The sequence below is a fragment of the Cheilinus undulatus genome, linkage group 11 (assembly GCF_018320785.1).
Source record: "Cheilinus undulatus linkage group 11, ASM1832078v1, whole genome shotgun sequence".
NCBI classification, from domain to species: Eukaryota; Metazoa; Chordata; class Actinopteri; order Labriformes; family Labridae; genus Cheilinus; species Cheilinus undulatus.
In genome coordinates, this window is record NC_054875.1 from 10,920,785 (window position 1) to 10,941,523 (window position 20,739).

General features: G+C 39.7%; 1 protein-coding gene across 4 annotated transcripts in view; it reads left to right on the forward strand.

Moving 5' to 3' along the window:
- The window catches only part of tns2a (tensin 2a), a 103,771-nt gene that overhangs the window by 50,192 nt on the left and 32,840 nt on the right, over nt 1–20,739 (forward strand). The gene's annotated exons all lie outside the window — the stretch shown is intronic.

Consider the following 20,739-nt stretch of genomic DNA (forward strand, 5'->3'; position numbering starts at 1 on the left):
ATGGCAAAATAATGACAAAAACACAGATGCTTTCTGGGTACAACACTTCAAAAAAATTTTGATAGTGCATTAATTTGAGGCAACATTATTTTGTGGCCCACTTTCACCTAAAACTCACAAAACTCTCGGGAGAAACTGTACCCATCTGTTATACTGTATAGCCAAGCTTCTGGCTAGTACAATTGACTAGTCCTTCTTAAAGGAGCAATGCTCAGAACTAGTGTAGAGAAGGAGGTTTAGGAAATAGCTGAGATACTGTAAGACCACAGTTAAAAAAATATATATAATATAGTAATGGTCACTTGTTAAATTAATATAGATTTTTAGGGGCAGAAATTCTACATACTGGATCTTTAAAGGGCCAGTAAAAATGACCTTGGGGACCTGATCTGGCCCCAGGGCCTCCAGTTGGTATTCAGCGGTAATTTTTGGTCATTAGGATGTTATGTTTTAACTAATTTCAATATGTTATATTTGAAAATCCCTGCAGATTATGCAAGGTTGATTTTTAAATTTTTAATATTAGTTTTTGAGAATTTTGCCAATGATTTTGGCCTATTTGCAGCGGTCCACTGTTTATATGGATAGAATTTAATTAGAGAAAAGATCAGGATCTATTTTGACAGCCTTACTGTAAGAGTCTAATGTGTTCTTGACTGGTTTTTAGTCCCAGATATTCATCAGTGCTGCCCAGGAAGGGCGAGGTTGGATAGGGAGGGTGTGGGAGTCTGCTGCTGTATTCATCTCAGCTGTTATCTAACCATGTATGACGGGGGAAAGTCAAGAGAAGATGGCATCAGTCTGTGAATTTTATTAGATGTACCATTAGAAGAGAGACATCTCTTATTTATAGATCTATATCTGATCCGTTTTAGCTGTTCATACCTTTGCAACAGATTTATCATCTCAAGCTGCCTCCACACATGCATCACATTTGGAAGTTATTACTTATAACCTTGAGTCAGCTACCTCTACCCTCCTCCAGAAGCATTATAACGGTGTGTATCTGTGCTCTTACACATGTGGAGGTCTGCCCTCCGTCATCTGTTAGACATCCTGTCCCCCTCAGGTTTCTATTTACATCTCCACTCGGCTGGTGTTGCCGTAAACTGTGTGACAAATCATCTCATTTAAACACCATTGAGAGTTAGTCAGTGAATCTGCTCCATGTCTCTGGGAAAACCCATGAACGTCCCTTTTGGCAAGCATGATCAGTGGTTAGGAGATGGACAAGTCATGTTTTGTTGCTGCTCTGTCATTCTGTTCCTGACTCTTTGCCCACAGGGTCAAAAGCCTCCAGCTGACCCATCTCGATGCTATTTAAATCACACAGACTATCTTTACTGTCCATCTCTCACACACATAAATACTCACAAACAGAGAGCAATAAACAGATTTCTTCCAGCATGTTCTCCTCTCAGAGAACAGTTCCTTCTTATCTCTGATCCGAAGTGGAAAATTGAGTCCGCAGGGAATCAGGGGGCAGCGAGGGACGGGGGGAGAGTGACGGGGGCCCAGAGGCAGAAAGATGGAGAGCAGGTTGGAGAGAGACACGGGGGAGGAAGGAGGGGGAGTCAAAGGAACAGTGGGAGGAGGAAGGATTAAAATTAGTGAAATGCAGCCCATGACAGCTTGACTGGCCCGTCCGTCTAATTAGGCAAGAAGAGGAATTTCCGCTGGTTGGAGAGAAAACTTCAGGACTATCAGCTCTCAGACTAAATATGAAATAATGCAGGCTGGTTGTAAAGAGGAACAAGACTAATATGACAGTCCTGGACTCTTATTGACTGACTGTAGCAGAGATTTAGGCTAGCTTGGTGTCCATTATGTGGATGACTATCTGAACTCTGCATGTTCTAGAAGTGTCATTCTGTTAAAGATACATGCCAGGTCTACTTTCACTAGAGGTCGCTGCCAAAATTAAAAAATCCACAACAAGAAGAACCCACAAAGCATCCAGTCTGTTTCAAAATAGCTCCCAATGTACAAACTTATGGTGGTGTATCTCATCACAATATCAACATTAAGTCACATCTGATGGCTCGAGCCACAGGTCACCACTGAGTTGGTGGGTCTCAGAGTAGGGATATACTGTATTAGAATGCCATTTAAGCATAAGAAATTATGAATACATATATCTCGCAGATGATATTGGCATCTCTGTCACAGATGTAATACAACATACAACATGGCCCAAGAAAAGTTTGTTTTAAAGTGGTAAACCACAGATTTTTTTTTCTCTTTAGAAAACACAAGCTGTCAAATTAAAGAATGCATGGTGTGGCTGGAGACAGAGATAAGAACCTCCCCCCACCCCCACCCCCATGTTGCAGTGATGTCATCTGTCTCCTTGGATGGCGAAATATCTCTGCTGCAGCCTGTCACCTGTCAGAGTGGGAACTCAACCCACCAATCAGCAGCAGGCTTTGACACGCCTTGTTAAGCACATACACAGTAAGAGAGCATTACACAACCAGCACAGCCACTTAGGATTCAATTTTGACTTAATATCATGCAGTAATATTGACCAGATTTTAACACCTGCCCAGAAAAACTGACTCAAAATCAACAAAATTAAAGCTAAACCTAAGTTGCACACAGTTTCTCTTAGAAAACATTTTTAATTTAATTATATTATGTTATTGTAACAATTATCCAATCAGTTGATTGTAACAGTATCAGAGATACGAAGATATGAAGATATGGGTATATTCCTCAAGAGATTACCAAAATTCAATCAAATGTCTTGGGAATAAATGTCTAAAAAGAATTGGTTGCGATTTCTCTTAAGGAGGTGTTGGTGGGTCCTGATGGCCAACCAGTTGAGAACCACTGCCCTAGCAGTTTGGTTGCATCTCATGCACAGTCAGGCATACGTTTTAGGCATGTAGTGCACTAAGAATTTATCATGGGAGGAAGGGGGGCACATGTTGAAAAACGTGTGTTGCTCCGCAGCCAAGGTCAAGCTCAATGCCATTTCTTTTGTCTGGTCCTTTTCACCCCTGGTAATACGCTCGGAGACTCAGCAGTTTTTGTGCCTTTTGGACATCCATAGCACCACCCGGAGCTTGCAGCAACCCTACCACCCACTGGACCCTACCCTCATCTGTGCTAACTTGCCACATCTACCCCTGTTCTTAGCCTCAAAGGTGTGGACTCTTATTTTTGAAGAGATTATTTTCCCATGCCCCCTGGCAATATGCAAGGACATCCATAACTTGATGTGGGTCAAGTCAATCCTCTTTCCTGCCCTTACTCACCACATCTCCGCCTTACTTCAGCCTTTTTGGCCAAACATGTCTAAATGTTCTGCACAGTACTGTACACGGACAGCTGAGTTTAAGTCTGACCTGTGGCATGTCATTCTACCCTCTCTCATCCCTGTTCTAGACTCTATCCAATGTCCTTTCTCTGTCAGTAAAGCCCCAAAAGCACTGCACAGGGATAAATAAAGCAACAACTGCAATTGATAAAACGGATTCATGGCTACATGCAGTGTAGCACAGAAGTATTTTCTGCTTTTTAAAATTCTTGCAAAATACACACAATATGTCCCACAATTTATCAGCAATAACAATAAATTGCAGAGGTCTGCAGCTGATGTGAGATACTGTTTGACTTTGTGACTCTATACATCAAAGACTGACCCCCTAAAAGGGTTTTTACTGTTATATTGTCCAGCCTGTGGTAATGCCTGGAAAAAATGATAAGCCATCGTACAGATGGTGTATGTTGGCAGAGAAGAGCAGTGTATCTCTGTAATGACAATCCCTGCTTCCCCTCTGTATATCACTCTCTCATCCTTATCCCCTGAAAAAACGTTTTACATGAGTTTACTGTTCCTCTTTACAAGAAGAGGATGTACAGTCTGGTACAGATAGATGGAGCGGAAGTGGGGGAGGATGCAGCGATGAGGAGAAGAGCAACATGACCCCCGATGTTTCTCTGACATAAAAGCCTTTCATCAGGACAGTTGTGGGTAGAGATCTGCCCCCCTGCCTCCTCTTCGTTTTTAGGAAAGATGAAGAAAGAGCAAACTTAAAAGTCTACAAATGACTTCTCCTTCTCTAATAATGTAAAAGCACTTTTATTTATTTATTGTAGCCATTTTCCTTAAGGCTATGGTTCTTATATTAAATTTTTCTAGCTAGCGGAGGAAAAACAAAGGATGTGATGAGGAGATGGAATGATGGAGTAATGTTGTGTTTCCCAACATAAAGCTCAACATGACAGCTGACCCAACAAGCCCCCCGTCCCACTGACTTCCTGTTAAATAGGAACCTCATGGTCACATAGCTTCCTGCTTACTGCTATAGGAATATGGCAGTCATTGCATTAAAAACACATCAGCCACAGCTTTGTTTTCTGCTGTTTTCAGTGTCCAGACTAACTGTGAAAATACTCATTTAGACTGTTTCTTTTGAATCATTCTAGCTGGAGTGGTAAAGTGTCACAGAAATAAAGTTGCGGGGGATCTGAGGGACTTGGCTCGTGAGTAATCTGGGGTTGGATTTTTGTGGCTGGACCTCTGGTTCCCATCTTGCAAACCTAGCACTTCACCAAATCCTCATGTATTCAGCGTGAGTCATTCAGGATAACAAGATCCGACTGTATCGTTTTAACATTTCAGAGACTGAGACTGTCTCTGCTGTCTGAAGGAGTCACCGCGTTATCACAGACAGCTCTGGTAATTGCCGAGATAGGCTGGTGTGTTTTCATTTTGAGCCGTGTGTGTGTGGAACGATAGGTCTGAGTGGGTGAGCGATGTTGATGAGAGTTAAAACCAGAAGCATGACAGCCAAGTTAGCCAAGCTGGGACTCTGCCAGTCCAGTGTGTGCAAACCAGCGGGGGCATAAGCCGCACTAATTGGCTGGTGGGTTTGGTTTGTCTTAACAGGAAGAGGCCCTTTGAATATCTGTCTAAACAGGGGTCTTTTGTGGTGACACAGACTGCGTCACAGATTTGAAAGATATCCCCTGAATCTTTGGGGATTAAAAACAATATTTACCTGATACTGAATGCCCTGGACTTTTACTTTTGTTGCCATATTGAAACAGGTATCAATATCATGTATTTTTCGAGGATCTAATCTAATTTTGATCAGCCATATTTTTGTGTTTTCACAGTTTTACCTCTCCTGTGCCGTGTTTTTATGTGTTTTTCTGTCGCTTTATTGATTTCATGAATATCAGGGCATTTTTACATTTTATTTCCCTACTTAAAAAGTCAAAATAAAACATTGTTGATGTAACACTTAGGAACGCATGATTTTGGATTTTTGCTGTTATTCAATTTGCAGATATTTCTAAATTCATTTTAGCAGATACCAATATCAATACGGATAAAAAAATGTAGTTTAGATCTAAAACTGTTGTCCTTTAAACCGAATTATAAGGAATGAGGATGAATAAAAACAAAGACTTCAGCTGATGTAGGTCTGTCATGCCTAAAACTTCACAAACTTATTTGTACATCCAGACAAAACTTATGGCCAATTTATCAGTTGTAAATATTAGCAGAAATGTTTTTTATCCACTGATAAGTAACTTTTAAGGCCAATATCTGCTAATCCTGATATGCTAAAAATATTGTGCCTCACAGGAAAAAGACTAAATGCATCACACCCTTGCTCTGCTCTAACATAACATGGTTCTATACTGGAACACCATTGCACAGACCAATACAGGTGACAATATGTACATAGTTTTTTTGCAAATACGCCTAAAAAGAAAGTAGAGGCAGCAATGACAACCACTCACATTTGTTTATATGCCATACAGGCAATAGATTCTGAGGTCTTTATTATCTTTAAAACTAGAACAACTACCCTCTTCCTGCTTCCATGTGGGGCCTACATGCTGAAATGGATCCATGCTGGGCAGACAAGGCAGTTCCAAAGAGACAGAAGACGCACAGAATCTCTTAACAACTCTCCTCAATGATGAGTTTTCAAGGACTGACCCTTTACCTGAACACTCACCTCTTCAAGCAACTTGGTACGCTTGTGTTCACATTGATCAAATGAGGGTCAACCCCACTTGGATCTGAGCCTGGGTCCTTACTGTGAAACCACCCCTAAATTGATCTAATTAAGTAATACAAAGCAGTCTTGTAAGGTTTTCAGAGCTGATTGCCTGTTACTAATAGGCCAATAGGGCCGAGTGTTTTCTCGCCCTGGACCATCTGTCTAAGACTGGCCGCATTACAGACGACTATCAAATCTGAAATGGTTTTAAAAATGTGAGAGACAACAGACATAAGAACACTTTCAAAAGGTTTCATCTGATAATCCTCCAAACAAGCATACCATACAATCCAGACCACAAACCGTTCAATATCTTTAACATTTCCATTATCTGCCATGCATTTTAGTTGTGGCAAAAATCAAAAATAAGAAAAAAGAATAAAGGTGAAATGCCTGCAGAGATAAACATATAAGGTAGGGGTGTAATGGTTTACAGAGGTATCTCTTTGGTTGGTACCTTGGTTTTGGGGTTGTGGTTTGCCTCATCTGTAAAAATGAATATTAAGTCCCAGATTTACTGTTCTAGATTTCATTAACTGTATCTTTTGTTGTATCTGTGCAACGCACAGTTTGTAACATCTAGTGTTACTTAGAAATACCTGTGATAGTTGAGCTATACGCTCAATTTCATGCACAGTTTGAAGTATTGCATAGGAAGAGTATGCACAATGAAAAAGTAATAGATCTTCCTTTATTGTATAAAAAAGAAATGATGTTGCTTCCAATCCTCCTATATTGGAAAAAATAGGTCATGCACTGCAGTAATTTGACAAATTTTGTCAAACAGCAAGTCAAATGACTGACCAGCTGACCCTTGCTGCTTGCACTAGAATCATTCTGTTGTGGCTACTAGAGAACATGAGATATTGTTTAGAAACTTGTCCCAAATGGCAAATTTCTTGAGCAACCTTCTCTTTGTTCCTCCCATCGATGCATCTCTGCAATCACAACTTCTCCCACTCTTGACAGTTGAATTAAAACCATGCATAAAGTCTAGCCTTGACAAAAAACTTTTAAGGAAGCTTTGATGTAAATCTTTGGCCCCGCTAGTTATGATCACCGTGCCTGTTTATTTTCTGCATAAGACAGTTGAATTGAAACAAGATAAATACAATGCTAAGGCATAAGAATAAAAGAAGATGTAGGGAAACAATAAAGAACTCAGCCCACAGTGTTGTGTTGTTTGTGAGCGGTGGTGTTCTGCAGACGATAATTGGCTGTAAAGAGATGACAGTGTTTAGGAATGTGACTGCATTGTTGTAGATTGCTGGAGCGTGCTTCAAATATAGAAAGAGGAGGGTCTGTGTGCTTGTGGGAATTGTATCTGTGCCTTCTTATCAACAGGATGGATGACAGAGATGTATTTGAGGAAACCTCAGGGAGGACAGATCTGTAATAATGCCTTGTGTTGGTAAGTTCACTAGAGATTTTTCCATTGTTGATGTCTCACCCAACCCCACGACTTCCTGCTGTGTTTACTTGTGTTTATTTCTGTCTTTGAGCTCTTTGCCTGTGTTTGGCTTGGGAAGATGGCAAAGATGGGTGCATGAGAACATAACTCACTGCTTCTACATGCATCTAGAGACTCTATTCAAGCAACACATGTGCATTCCTGTTAGTGTTTCCCCTCTGTGTAGCTGCTGTATGGGTATCCAAAACTCCATAACAGGGAGTTACGTCCTACTTGGTCATTAAAGCTCCACCGCAGGGACCCATGTGACCCTCAGTATCGTCAGCCTCCCTCTCAGCTGCCTGGAGCAGAAATGAAACATCACACAGAGTCCCTTTTCTTTCCTTATGGAGTCAGAAGAAAGTGTGGGAACAAGAGACAAAGAACCAGAGACGGAAACATGTGCTGAACAGTGAGAAAAGTCAAAAGAAAGGAAAACCCTTGAAGGCTTTGTTAGCCAGCCTTGCAGACAGAAAGCGATGATACAAGACCCCTTTATAAAGTCCAAACGATACAAAAGTTTCACCTATGGGTGTTGTTTTTGCTTAGCCGTGGCCTTGAAGTCCCCTCATGTTAGGCCGGGGGCTCTCTGGTTTTCTCATGAAGTCCACCTTGTCATGATTAAGAGGTATTAGACATGTGGGGTCCATTTGAAGTGTAGGTATGAAGCTAAGCCAGGTAACTCTCAAAAGTGACGTTAAATGAGTCCTGCAGGTTCAAGCAGGAGAGAAGCCATCTGTTTTTATGACCGCCAGACTGACTCGAGAAGTTAAAGTCTCAAGGTTTATGTTTCTCTCAGAGTTCAGCTGTTTTAGTGGATGTAAGGGCTTCATATGGCATGTTGTTAAAACTTTAATGCCTTGATACCTAAACCAATAGAGTCTGATAACCATACTTGATAAAAGGAAAGATATAAATCATGCCGATGGCTGCAAAAAAAAAGAAAAAAAAAAACAACAGAGACAAAAATCACTTGAGCTCTCTTTTGGTGGTATTCAAGTTCAGGTGCAACAGACCAATAGAGAAAGCAGTCAACAATAAAGGTGATTTTTTTATTGCCAATTATGAATAGGAGAGAGTGAAGTCCAGGTTGAGTGAATGATGAAAATGAAGGACCAAATTTAGAAAACAATAACAATTGGTGAAGTTTCTCTTTGTTCCGAGTTGGGATAGGGTAAATGTACAGTGGCAAATAAGATTGGGTAGTACCAGTATCAGTATCAGCACCACCATGGATTTGTGCAACACCATCATCACCATGCATGTAAAATCCCTCTCTCATGGACTGCTGTCAAAACTGTCAGGATGAGGTAGATCTCACCTAAACCAAACAACATTTTGAGTTGTTAGATGTACGTGCAAAAGGAAGCCGTGCAAACATCAGGTCTTAATAACTGGAAATTACTTGGTGAGAATGGTCAGGAGTTTTTAGAAACAGCTTTAGTTATTGTAAGTTCTGTGTTTTTTTAGAGTATAATTACCCACTACCCTCATGATTAGTCCTTTCAAGCAAGTTTTACAAAGTGGGCAAGAGCAAAGGTGGTATTTTCAACCTAAGTTAACCACAAGTATTGAAGTCAACAGATGGATTTATGTGAAAATGCACAAGAGTATATGATTGTCAGCCCTCACTCTTTACAGTCTTCAATTTGAGATTTATGTGGAAAAAGTTACTTAACTTCTTTCTGGATGAATGTTAATTGGACCAGACAAGTTTTAACATACATACATTTGGGACTCATCTAACAGGAATTCCAACTATGACAGAAAACAGGTGTAGGACATCAAGTACAGCTCCAACTCTTGAGCACTGAACACAGGACACTACGGGGTTTATGGTATTTGGGTTTTGGAATGTGGAGTTTTCAGACATTCGTTGTCACATTTGCAGGAGGCAGCTTTTACCTTAAAATGTGTGTCCAGTCATATAGGCAGTTCAGCAGATTGTTGTTGTAAAAAATATGTGTATTTGTTTGTTGACCTGACTTCACACAGAAATGTAACGAGGGCGCTAGCAGAAAATATTTTGGATAAAGTCAAGATGAAAAATGTGGCTGTTTGCATTCAGACATGCATGCATCAACCATTTTCAGTTGTTTTATGTGAAAACATCAGAGAGAGAGAGAGTGTACATACTCAAAATAGCAGACAGTTGTGTTGTTTGAGTCTCTGCTGCTTTATGGAGTCATTTGTCTGATCTTCATACCTTTTACATCATTGATTATTTCAATCAGAGAAAACATGCCTCTCTATTCTAGGGTCATTTTGCTTTAACATATCGCTGTGAATTGCTCACTTAAGTGTCCATGTGAATGCCGTTAGCTCTTTTACTGATGATGTTGAAGATGAAAGCACATAAGGTCATGGCCAGAATTGCCTTTCACTGCTGATTTGTTGCAGCTTTCATTAGAGCTCTCTGATTGGCTCTCCCGCGGGATCTTAAGGAATGGGAATGCTATTAAGCCCGAGGCTAACCATTAAAGGAAATGCGACATGAGTGCTGTGATCATATGTGAGCAAAGTCCACATGGTTTGATCGTGATCTCACAGATGCAGTGACTAGCACATGTTAGTATGTTTTCAGAGTGAACTATGAATTCCTGTGTTGAGTGTAATGGGCTGGTGTGGATAAAAAGAGCTCCAGACTAGACAGGAGCTAACTGTAGCTCAAGTTTAGCTGATAACTCACAGAGCTGGCAGAAAGTTAAATACTACTTTTTGCAACAGTACTTTATGTAAAGCAGCAACTTGGTTAATAGTTCAACACTATTAATTGCTTTTTTTTTTGCACTCCTGCAGCTGTAACATAAACATCAGTGGGATCCATGCCATTACCAGACCATAAACAGTATATAACTACTAGGGTTGGGTAAAAATATCGATTAATCGATGCATTGCAATATTTCCTCCCCAATTCCATATCGATTCAGCAAATCCTCTGAATTGATTCACCTCCTGGCCAGTGGGGGTTGCTGTGCGTGTGATTCACGTTGTATGGACAGAGGCCGCACTCGTCCAAACAGCAACCAACCTCAGCCATGTTATGTGAGGTTTATCACAATTTCCAAGAGGAAAGAAATATTATTTAAGTTAACATGCACTTTACTTTTTTATTGTTTATACAGAACTGTCATGTTCTTTACTTTTGTACTCCATATGCATAAATAAGTTATTATTGTGCAAATTTTGATTTTCCGATGTTTTATTGCTCAAAAAAGTGAGATGACTTACCAAATATGTTCACACGGGCATTAAAATAATTATTTAAAAATTGTCAACAGGTTATTTGTGTATTTCTACTTCTTACTGAATCGACATTGAAGCATTTAAATCAATATTGAATCGAATTGATATCGAATCGAATCACAACCTAAAGAATTGAAATCGAATCGAATCGTGAGGTTCTTAACAATACGCAGCCCTAATGGCTACAGCATTAATGGACATCGTGACTTGGTGCTGCTGATAGCAGGACTACACTCACTGAAGATCGGCCATGCATCATCTAGCGTCTGCCTTGAGCAGCTACATTTTTACATGCAAGAGACAGCGGACCATGCACAGTGCTCAGTTTTCTGACTGCTGATGGGGATATCAGATGGATTTTTGTTATACATCAGTCAAGAAAATGTGATAACTTTTACTTTTGGTTTCAATTAACAAGACAGAATTGGCAGCATCATGTACTTTAAGTCATGAGACTAACGTTGATGAACATTGCATATTGATAATTGCCCATGCACACATTGGGATCAGGATTGAAAAGTACATATCATTCAACCAAGATTTAATTAGGTTCAATAAATATTATGCAAAAGAAAACCATGGGATATAATACATTATCATGCATTATGATTTTCATACCTAACAGTCCAACGTGATGCAATCAGAATCAGTAGGACAGTGGTTCCTGAATCAGGAACGATGCATCAGCGATGCAGCTGCAATTTAAGTCCAAGATATTGTCTTTTGCATTTTGCATTGCATTTTGGATTGGAGTCAGAAAGGAGTACCTACTGGGCACATTCCTGCCTTTTGAAACATCCTGCCAGTGTGAGATACATCAGTTTTTCTGCTGTTACCTCAATCAAGACAAAATACAGACCAAAGATTGACATTAAAAATGAACTGAGAATGACAGTCCCACAGCTATACCCAAGACAACAGAAGTTCTGTAGCACAAACCAGCCTCCAGTAGTCATGCAACTGAGTCCAGGACTGAAAGTAGATATCTTGAAAGATGCTCAGTAAGGGAATTGTTCATCTTCAGAGAGTCTGATTTTTAAGTGTTTAAAACCAATGTTTGTTGTTATTTATACACAGTTTTTAGGTTTAATGTCGTGGTAAATTCTACAAAAAAGGGCATTCGATTGCAAAAATTGTGACTAATATTTTTTTCATTCATGAAATATTTTTATGTAAATGTACAAGTTTAGGGGGGCCCTAAAATGTTTTTATTTGCCAAAGGGCAGCGTTAAAGTTATAAAACCACTGCGATAGAACATGATACGTTACATTACCATACCATACTATACCATTCATATGATAATACCAAGAGGGGAACTAGGAGTATCGCCACTATTTCTTTGCATCAAAAGGAGCCAGTTGTGGTCAATCGGGCATCTGATCAGGATGCCTCCTGAGCGCCCCCCTTTGGAGATCTTTGGAGGACATACATAGGCAACTTTCATTAGCCCAAGTCACCTTTTTTGCCAATCAGCCAGTGAGGGTTCACAAGGCCACCATTGGCTGATGTTCCACCGATGTATTGGTGCGTTGCTAGAAAATCTTATTTATTTTGCATTTTACCATTAGGGGTGCTACATAACAAAGTTTTAGGAGCAGGCGCACACTTCAACCATGTCTCTTCTTGTGTTTCTATAAATTCTACCCTGCCCATCTCCTTTCCTTTCGTTCTCATATTCTGCAGCCCTCCCCACTCCTTTCCTATATTTCTCTCTTCACCCATATCCGTAGGGCTCTGAAAAAGGGGTTTGTTGTTTCCGGGAGCTTCAGTGGATTCCCTAAGCTTCCCAAAACCAAATCACTGCTTGAAAAATTATTCCAAAACCATCAATAAACTATTGTTAAATGGCATTCAGTTGATGGTGTGGTCTTTGCTAGTGAAACAGTGTCACCTTTCCTACGCGTCAGCTGGAAATAGAAAATAGAATTGTTAGGCTAAATTATGCAATTTTGGGTGTCCAGTAGATATTTTTTTTGTTGTTGTGGTTTCAAAACCGTATCAATACTGTTTTATTTTAGCTAGTATATTGCAATTCAAAGTTCTGGTATCATGACAACTCTAGAGTATAATAAACTATTAATATGAAAAGATTAATTGGAAAGAAACTGTTTCTAAAATAAGATCAATACAATTATGATATATTAAATATCAAAGCTATGTATTACATCAGTCATGGCGTTGCTGACAGTAGTATTTGCTGTGGTATTTAGAGTTAATAATAGCTGCCTGAATGTATTTTATCCTTCTCTCTGTCATCCACTGTATTCCTGCACATGCAGACTCCCACAAACACTCCTCTCTCATTCCAGTTTCTCACACTAACAACATACCATAGCGGCTACCTCACCCCCTAGTTATCCCTCCCAGAGCCCACAGCTCTTAAGCCATGCGTTGAGTGGAGAGAGCTGTGCATTATCCATTAGCCATGCTTCTTCTGGCTTTGATGGATCAAAGAGCATGTAAAGAGCTGGAGGAGCCCGGGCCACTGCCGCACAAACAAAACCAGCAGAGAGGAAGAGGACAGATGGAGACAGAGAGGGCAAGGAAGAAAAGGAGGGGTGGGTTACAGGGCTAAAAGCTCTGTGAGTGTCACCAGCTGGACCCTCCTGAGTGGAGGCAGCAGAGGGCAGCGTTTTATAGAGGAACTATAGAGATGAAATTGATAAAATAAAATTTTAAGCATGATTCGTTCCTTGAGATAAAGTTTAGACTCTGAACCAGTGTTTATTTGTGAAGGATATCTCAAGCACTTGAGTTCAGAGCAAGTTACAACAAGCTACTGATGGATATTTTAGGGCTATTTGGTTTCTGATGGTCACAGGGGATCAAACCATGACCCTCTGGCTCGAGACACTTCACATGCAGAGGAGCATGAAGACATAAGATCAGCGGGGGAGTTCAGAGCAATGTAATGGTGACTGAAGAGATTTTAAGGAAGCCTGGAAGACTGTGGAAAGGTGAAAGGAAGACCAACAGGAAGGTGCTTTTAAGAAAAGGAAAAAAAGAAAGGGGAAGGAAGTGTGGGGATTGATAAATAGAGGAAAAGAGAGGGTGACATCAGGAGAAATTGGAACGAGAAACGAGAAAATAGATATTTCAAAAGGAGGAAAAGGATAGGAACAGCAGGAAAGGCACTGAGGAAGGGAAATAAAAACAAAAGCAAGGAAGTAAACAGCAGAAAGACTTTGGAGGATTAATGACATAACCAAGGAGAAAAGCAGAGGACAGAAAAACAGCCAAAACACAAGTTAAGGAGCCAAAAAGGAGCAAAAAAAGAGAGGAGGAAGGGAGAACTTAACTTCACAAATAGAGAGTGAACAACATTAAAAGGAAAGGAGGTAAGGGGTGTGAGGAGAGATGGAGAGGCCAGGGTGGAGGTCTTTTATCAGGAAGTTGATGCGTAAGTGTTGGCTGGCTGTGATGGAATCTGGCTCGGAGTGTTTGTTCTGGCGGAGTGGTCGCCCTCTGCAGGCCCCTTCACTGGGCACAAGGACAGAGGGATGTGGGGGAATAAAGAGTGTAAAACGGTGTAAAAGCGACACCCTTGGTTAATCTTAATTCATGCTGAATTCAGAAATTAAAGATGAGAACAGAATCGGATAACTACTGGAAATGTAAGGCATTGTGGAGTATTTGCAAGACTGGTGAAGAAAGAAGAAACTTGAACTAGAGGATGCCTCCAGAAGGTTTTGATTTTTCTTGTTATACGCCAGTTAAATTGCTGCATTTTTCTGACAATACCACCAGATTTCATGAGGAGTTTAGTGGAAGTATGAGGCATTTACTGACCCAGTTGCATATGCTACTTGCCAAATCTCCTATTTCCCAGGACTTTCCAATTTCCTCCTGGCATAGCAGATTAAGTCAAAAGTATGTTTTTTTCCCTTGTAATGCCCTGAAGTACACATATAGGTTTACAAACTCTGATTAATGGAGTGGTGGGGCTTTATAAGAAAATCAGAAAAGAATAAAAGCAGTGCTCTACTTTCTGATTCCAGACATGTATTGATATCTTAACATGATACTTTAAATGTTTTTGGATTCCCATTTGATCAAAAACAGCTTGACAAATGATGAATTATGAAAGCTGTACTGGATGTTAGTAGCCTGTAGAATATCTCAAGAATGCACAACATTGGGTACAGTACAATACTTTACCTGGGTTTATTAAGGACCTACGTTACCTGCTTACATGACCTACGTGCAGCATCCATGTGGCATGTCATTGATACAACTGTTCCCCTCGACAGTCATTTACACAATGGCATAGTGTTAGAGGGCTGAAGCTGAATAAAACAAGTCAAAATAAGCCATAAAGTGAGTAGTCCCTGGCATCATGTCTTTTTATTTCTCCATTGTGATGAATTTGTGAGGCGGTGCTAAATGAAATTGCATGTGCCATATTATGGCACTCAGGCCTTCCAGAACAAGTGTGTGTGCACCCCAAAACTGATTTTTAAAGATTAGACTGGTTCTGAACTACTGAGATGTCTGATCCAGGACTGACATGGCTGACAAACTTCTGCATAGTAGAGCTGAGTAGATAATTCTAGCAAAGAAATGTTCCGATACCATTTTTTCCTTCCCAATTCCGATTCCGAGGTGTTGGGTATCAGCCGATACAGAGTACTTATCCAATACTGGTGTGATTTTTCTGCGCTGACGGTGCAGAATAGCAAATTATTTTAGACCTGTATTTGACTCAGAACATGGCTCAACAAATACAATCATAATGTACAGCATCTCTATGACACCTAAAGTTGTTTTTGTGCTGCTTATTGAGTTTTACTGCAAAATATTAAAATAACAATAATACAGGGGGCTGCATCATATCTCTATCTCTCTCTCCATTATGCTCAATTCTGGCAGCATGCCGTGACTATAGGAGAGCATGCCACAAAGTGTAAACAATATGACAGCAGCATTCAAGCCAGAGGTAATAAATGACTGTAATCGGATTAAAAGGGATGAAAAGATGTTCAGTATCCGGTTTATTGGTGTGAATGTAATCATTAATGCCCCTAAACGTCACACAAGTTCCAGGCTCGCTGAAAATGTGGCTGCAAGGGATTCAAAGACAAAGTCATCTGATTTAATTGTCAAATGTGAGAAAAAATGTTGGCGTAAGAGGAGAGTTGCACCAAAAAAAGTGGTGGAATAAACCACTGGTATCAGTATCAGCTAAATTGTTATGTTAAGCATCGGTATCGACCCTAGTTATCATGATCGGTGCACCTTTGACCAAAAATCTCAAAAATGTAGGAAGTCTTTACTTTATTCAAAGTGGATATTTTTTAAGATTTTAATCAAAGTACCTCAGAGTGTTCTTGTGATATCCCATTCCAATAAATGGCCTGGATTGGCACAGACTGAGACTGAATGACAGATTTGAAATCGTAATTCCTCTAGCTATAGCTGCTGCTGGTCTGGAGTGAACACTGTTCTCACTGGAGGCTTTATTTAGTATTCTAGCTAAGATTTCTTCATTTCTCTGGTACAGTTGGTCAGAAGTGTTAACGAGGTTTGAAGAATGTGCCTATGCTTCAGAGTGTAAAAACATCTTGAGTATGTGACCGCAGGCATACATTCACAAACAGGCACACTTTATGAAATGTCCAGGATCTCAGTTCTTTTTTTTCTGTGGTAGGAGAGGACAGATTAAAGCAAAAATAAGAAGTCCCACACTGTAGTTTTTAACTCCAATGGTAGAGTCTGTCAACTGGACAGTTGATCCCCTGCTCCATCCACATGTTGAGTCGTCCTGGGGCAAGGCACTGAAATGCTCCTGCTGTGCCCATGGTGTGTGAATGTATTAGAATGACATTAGTAAATACTGATGGCCACTTGACATAGCAGCCTGCACCATCAGTGAGTGAATGGGTTTGTTTGGCCCGAGGCATTGAAGGCATTTTAAGTCGTCAGATGACTAGAAAAGTGCTACACAAGCTCAATTCCATTTACCTTCTACATTAAACTATGCGGCTTAGTCTTAAGGGGCTCTACTGTAGAAATTATTATGAATGGAACTCCTGATGTAGCTAAATTAGAAAAAAAGATATATAAAATATTTATACACATATATATACACGTATATATAATTAATATTATTATGATTGACTTCATTATAATTATTTAATTTATTACTCCATCAATTTATTTTCTTTTTGTCTACTATCACTGTTATTATGTTTGGGTTTTTTATTATTATTTTTTATTTTATCGTAAGGACAACTATACTTTATTTAGAGCCATGCCCTCTCACCAGAACCTACAAGACTGAAATAATACGTACTATACAAGCCAGGAAACCTTTCCACAACACAGATTATCCAACACCAAGGCCATAATGTTTGGGGTTTTTTTGGTTGTTTTTTTGTTTTGTTTTGTTTTGTTTTGTTTTGTTTTGTTTGTTTGCTTTTATTATGTTTTCTTGTTACAGTTCTGTGTATGTATGTTCACTTCATCACCAATTAAAAAAAAAAAAAAAAGAAAAAATACCAGAGGCTAACAACAGCAGTTGTTTTGAAAAGAATTCACTGTAAACCTAGAAAATGTCACTATACTTGGAAAAGAAAATCAAACATCCATCTAAATGTTATAATAACTATAAGTAATAAGTTTTTTTTTTTCTAGCGATGGGCCAATCCACTTTTTTTTTCGGTCCCAATCTGACTCCAATACATACTAATATGAAATCCAATATTTTTGCAATATTTATTAATGCACTAAACTAAATATCAATTCAGGTAAATGTATTCAAATTTTGTGCCGGCTTCACATAGAAACAGGTAGCGATAACAAATGTGATGTTTTCAAATTGAATATTTGAAACTTCAGTGCACTGTGGAAATAGTAGCAACAACAGCAGCACAGGGCTACTGCAGCACACAGTTTGATAACCAAGCAAGTACACCCATGATATCTGTTAGACATAATATCTTTATTACAATCCCATATCATAATATTGTCCAGTATAGTTTCAATCTCACATTATTTCCAGATCATGAGGTACTATTCTAAATCACCCTAATAAAAATGCAAAGTGTCTCATACCTGAATGGAAACGATTTTGACAGTAGGCACCAGAAGTCAGATCAAGAATTCATGCAAAGCATCATGGGGGCTAGGAATAAGGTGCATAGAGGTGTGACATATGCAGACATAACCATATCCTTCAGTTGAATAATTCACACTTTTGAATTTTCTCATCGCTGCAAGATCAGGAGCTCAGAAAAGTTGATCGATAAGAGCTTCTCAGAATGATAAAACATGAACCAAAAGACTGAAAGTTGCTTTTGTATTCCCAGATAGAAGAAAGTTAAAGGAAAAATCAGCCCATCTTAACATTAGCCTAAAACAACAGAGGGGATTTGAAAAGGACAGGAAGAATCAATTTGCTTTCTTGCCTTGGTTTTTTGGAAATTTGGATCAGCTGAGGAAAATAACAAAAGTAAGCATGTAAGATCCCATAAATCAGGCCATGCTCTGCTATATTTAGAGAGCATCAACCTGATTAAAAACTTTTGGACAAATAAGTTTCATATGCCTCTGCAGAGTCAAACTCTGTCTTTTTAATGAGAGACTTTGATTTACTATCGAAACACAATGCATTTTTTCAAGAAAGCCAGAGGGAATGAGGTGAAATTAAAGCCTGATGCAGCCCAGACCAATCTTGACCTTAAGAAATCCCCAGTACCGGATAAAACAAGGGATACACGTCCCTGTGGAAATGGAAAAAAGCATTAATTATCAGAGCGAGTCATACAGGAAAAGTGTCTAGTTTGTCATTTGATAGCTCATTTTAAACCTGAACCTGTTTCCTGCAACATCTTCCAAACACGCCAAGTCTGGATTTAGCTCATTATCTGTTCCTTTGCCTTCCTGTTGATGTCTGTTTGTATTCCTACAAGAAAAAGTTTGAGACAGAGATTGATGTTGAGAAAAAGAGAGCAAAAGATTAACATGTGCTGTATATGGTGACACACCCCCAAGTTCAGGACCTGAGTAACTTCCCTTTTGTGCACAATGAGATATACACAAGCCCTTGCCCTTTTCCTGTGTCCAAATAAACAGACCAAAAAAGGGCTAAGTATCGGGAACATAGCTTTAAATGTGAGTCTGTTTGCACGTGTGTAGCTGTGTTACGTAAGACTGACTGTGGACCCCTCAGACCCCTTCATTAGTGCTGCTGTTCAGCTCCTTGTTTCCTTTAGTCACAGTTCATTGACCCATAGGCCCAAAACAGACATGGGAGCTGGATTTGTCTGTTTGTGGATGTTTCCGTCTCGGTGCTCCTCCAGCTGTGGAGCTGACTGGAATTGGCTTCAGATTTGTGAACACTTGACATGTCATAAACAGGCACTCAAACATCAGCTGAACTTGTGTTTACGTGGCACTTCGGTCCATCTAAGTGGATTTACAGATAGTGTTTGTGCTCCATTCATCATCATGTTGAATTTAAAAATGTCACTGATCCTCCTCCAGTCTGGCTTCAGTCTGACTGATATTTAAATATCTCAATCTCTGATGGGCAGCGTTCCCGACAGGAGTCTGAAAAGTGAAATACAAGGCGGTATTATTATTTATTTATTGCTCTTATGTTCCTTTTCAATCTTTTAGAATGAAAATAATTGATAGATCTTGACATAAGATTTGTCTTTTCAGGACAAAACGCAGGATGTCCAGTCATTTTAATGTGCTAACCTACTTGGTCCTAAAATATTTGTGCAGCATTTTTGAGCAACAAGACTAGGTTAAAAGCTTGTATATGGCTGACTGCAATTATCTGGAATGCCTGTTGAAATGCCTGACTTAATTGTGTGCAGTGATTTGTTTTTGGGGTGTGTAATTGTGCTGTCTCTAATTTCTGTGGGTTGAGAATTGAAGGAACCAAAAAAGTTTAAAACATAAAGCCCTGTCGCCAGGAAACAGCTAACCTGACACGCCAGATCGACTAAATATATTTCACAATCATCTGGGAATGCTCCCATGGAAAGCGTTTGGGAAGGACACAAAAAATTTTCTCAAGATGACTGGAGGAACATTCTATCCGTCACATTCATGACGGGCCAATCAGAGCGAGAAATCACGTAGCATGCATGTGCTTCTCTTGTGCAGGCTACTGCTGCTTAGATTGGTAATGGCAGAGCTTCCTGTAAAATTGATGCCAAGGCCGCTCAGGAGATGAGCAAAACAAATTCTGTGACAAGACAAGCTTTCATTGGGACTCTCTACGCTTGTTTTAAAAAGAAATGTGGTCCAGCTCCAATTAAACTGCCGCTTTCCTACAGCTACATCCAAACTAACAGCTACCATGGCAGCAGGGAAACCGTAGCCATAACGATCGCATACCCATGCCAAAACAGAGTGGGAGTAGAGTGAAAACATCTGTCATGGAAAGCTTTTAGTGTTGCTCCCTGCCCTTGATTTAATAAATACACATTATGCAGTTCTGACCAAATTGCCGCTGTGGCTAAGTCTGAGCTAATCACTACACTAGCCTGCAAAGTATACAACCACTCACAACAGCCAACTCTCACAACAGCCAACCCTTTCCCTGTAACCATCACATTGTAATGATGAAGCAGGTCGGCAGAAGAGTGAAAACACCTTTTACAACATGAAAAGCTTTTAGTGTTGTTTTTTATTCCTTATTTCATGCAGAAACATGGTCCAGTTCTAGTTAATGCTGTTCTAGTTAGTGCTAAAGTTATACCCGAAGTAATTACCGCAGTGGAGGCAGCCATTACTGGCGGCTTTCAGTACAACTAAACCCCGACCATAGCGCCGCTCTGTATGTATGGCTCTGAAAGTAGAGTCACTCACTCAGTTAGTCACATACAGTCCCATGTGTAGGGCTGACCTCAGCGATCAGCCAAAAATACAAGACAAAAAATTATCAGCATAGACCACTTTATCCACAAGACCACTGAAAATGACTTAAATCCAGAATTTCCAGAATTTTTTAACAGTACATCGATTTTTTCAGCTTTACGAAAGCAAAAAACCAACTCTAA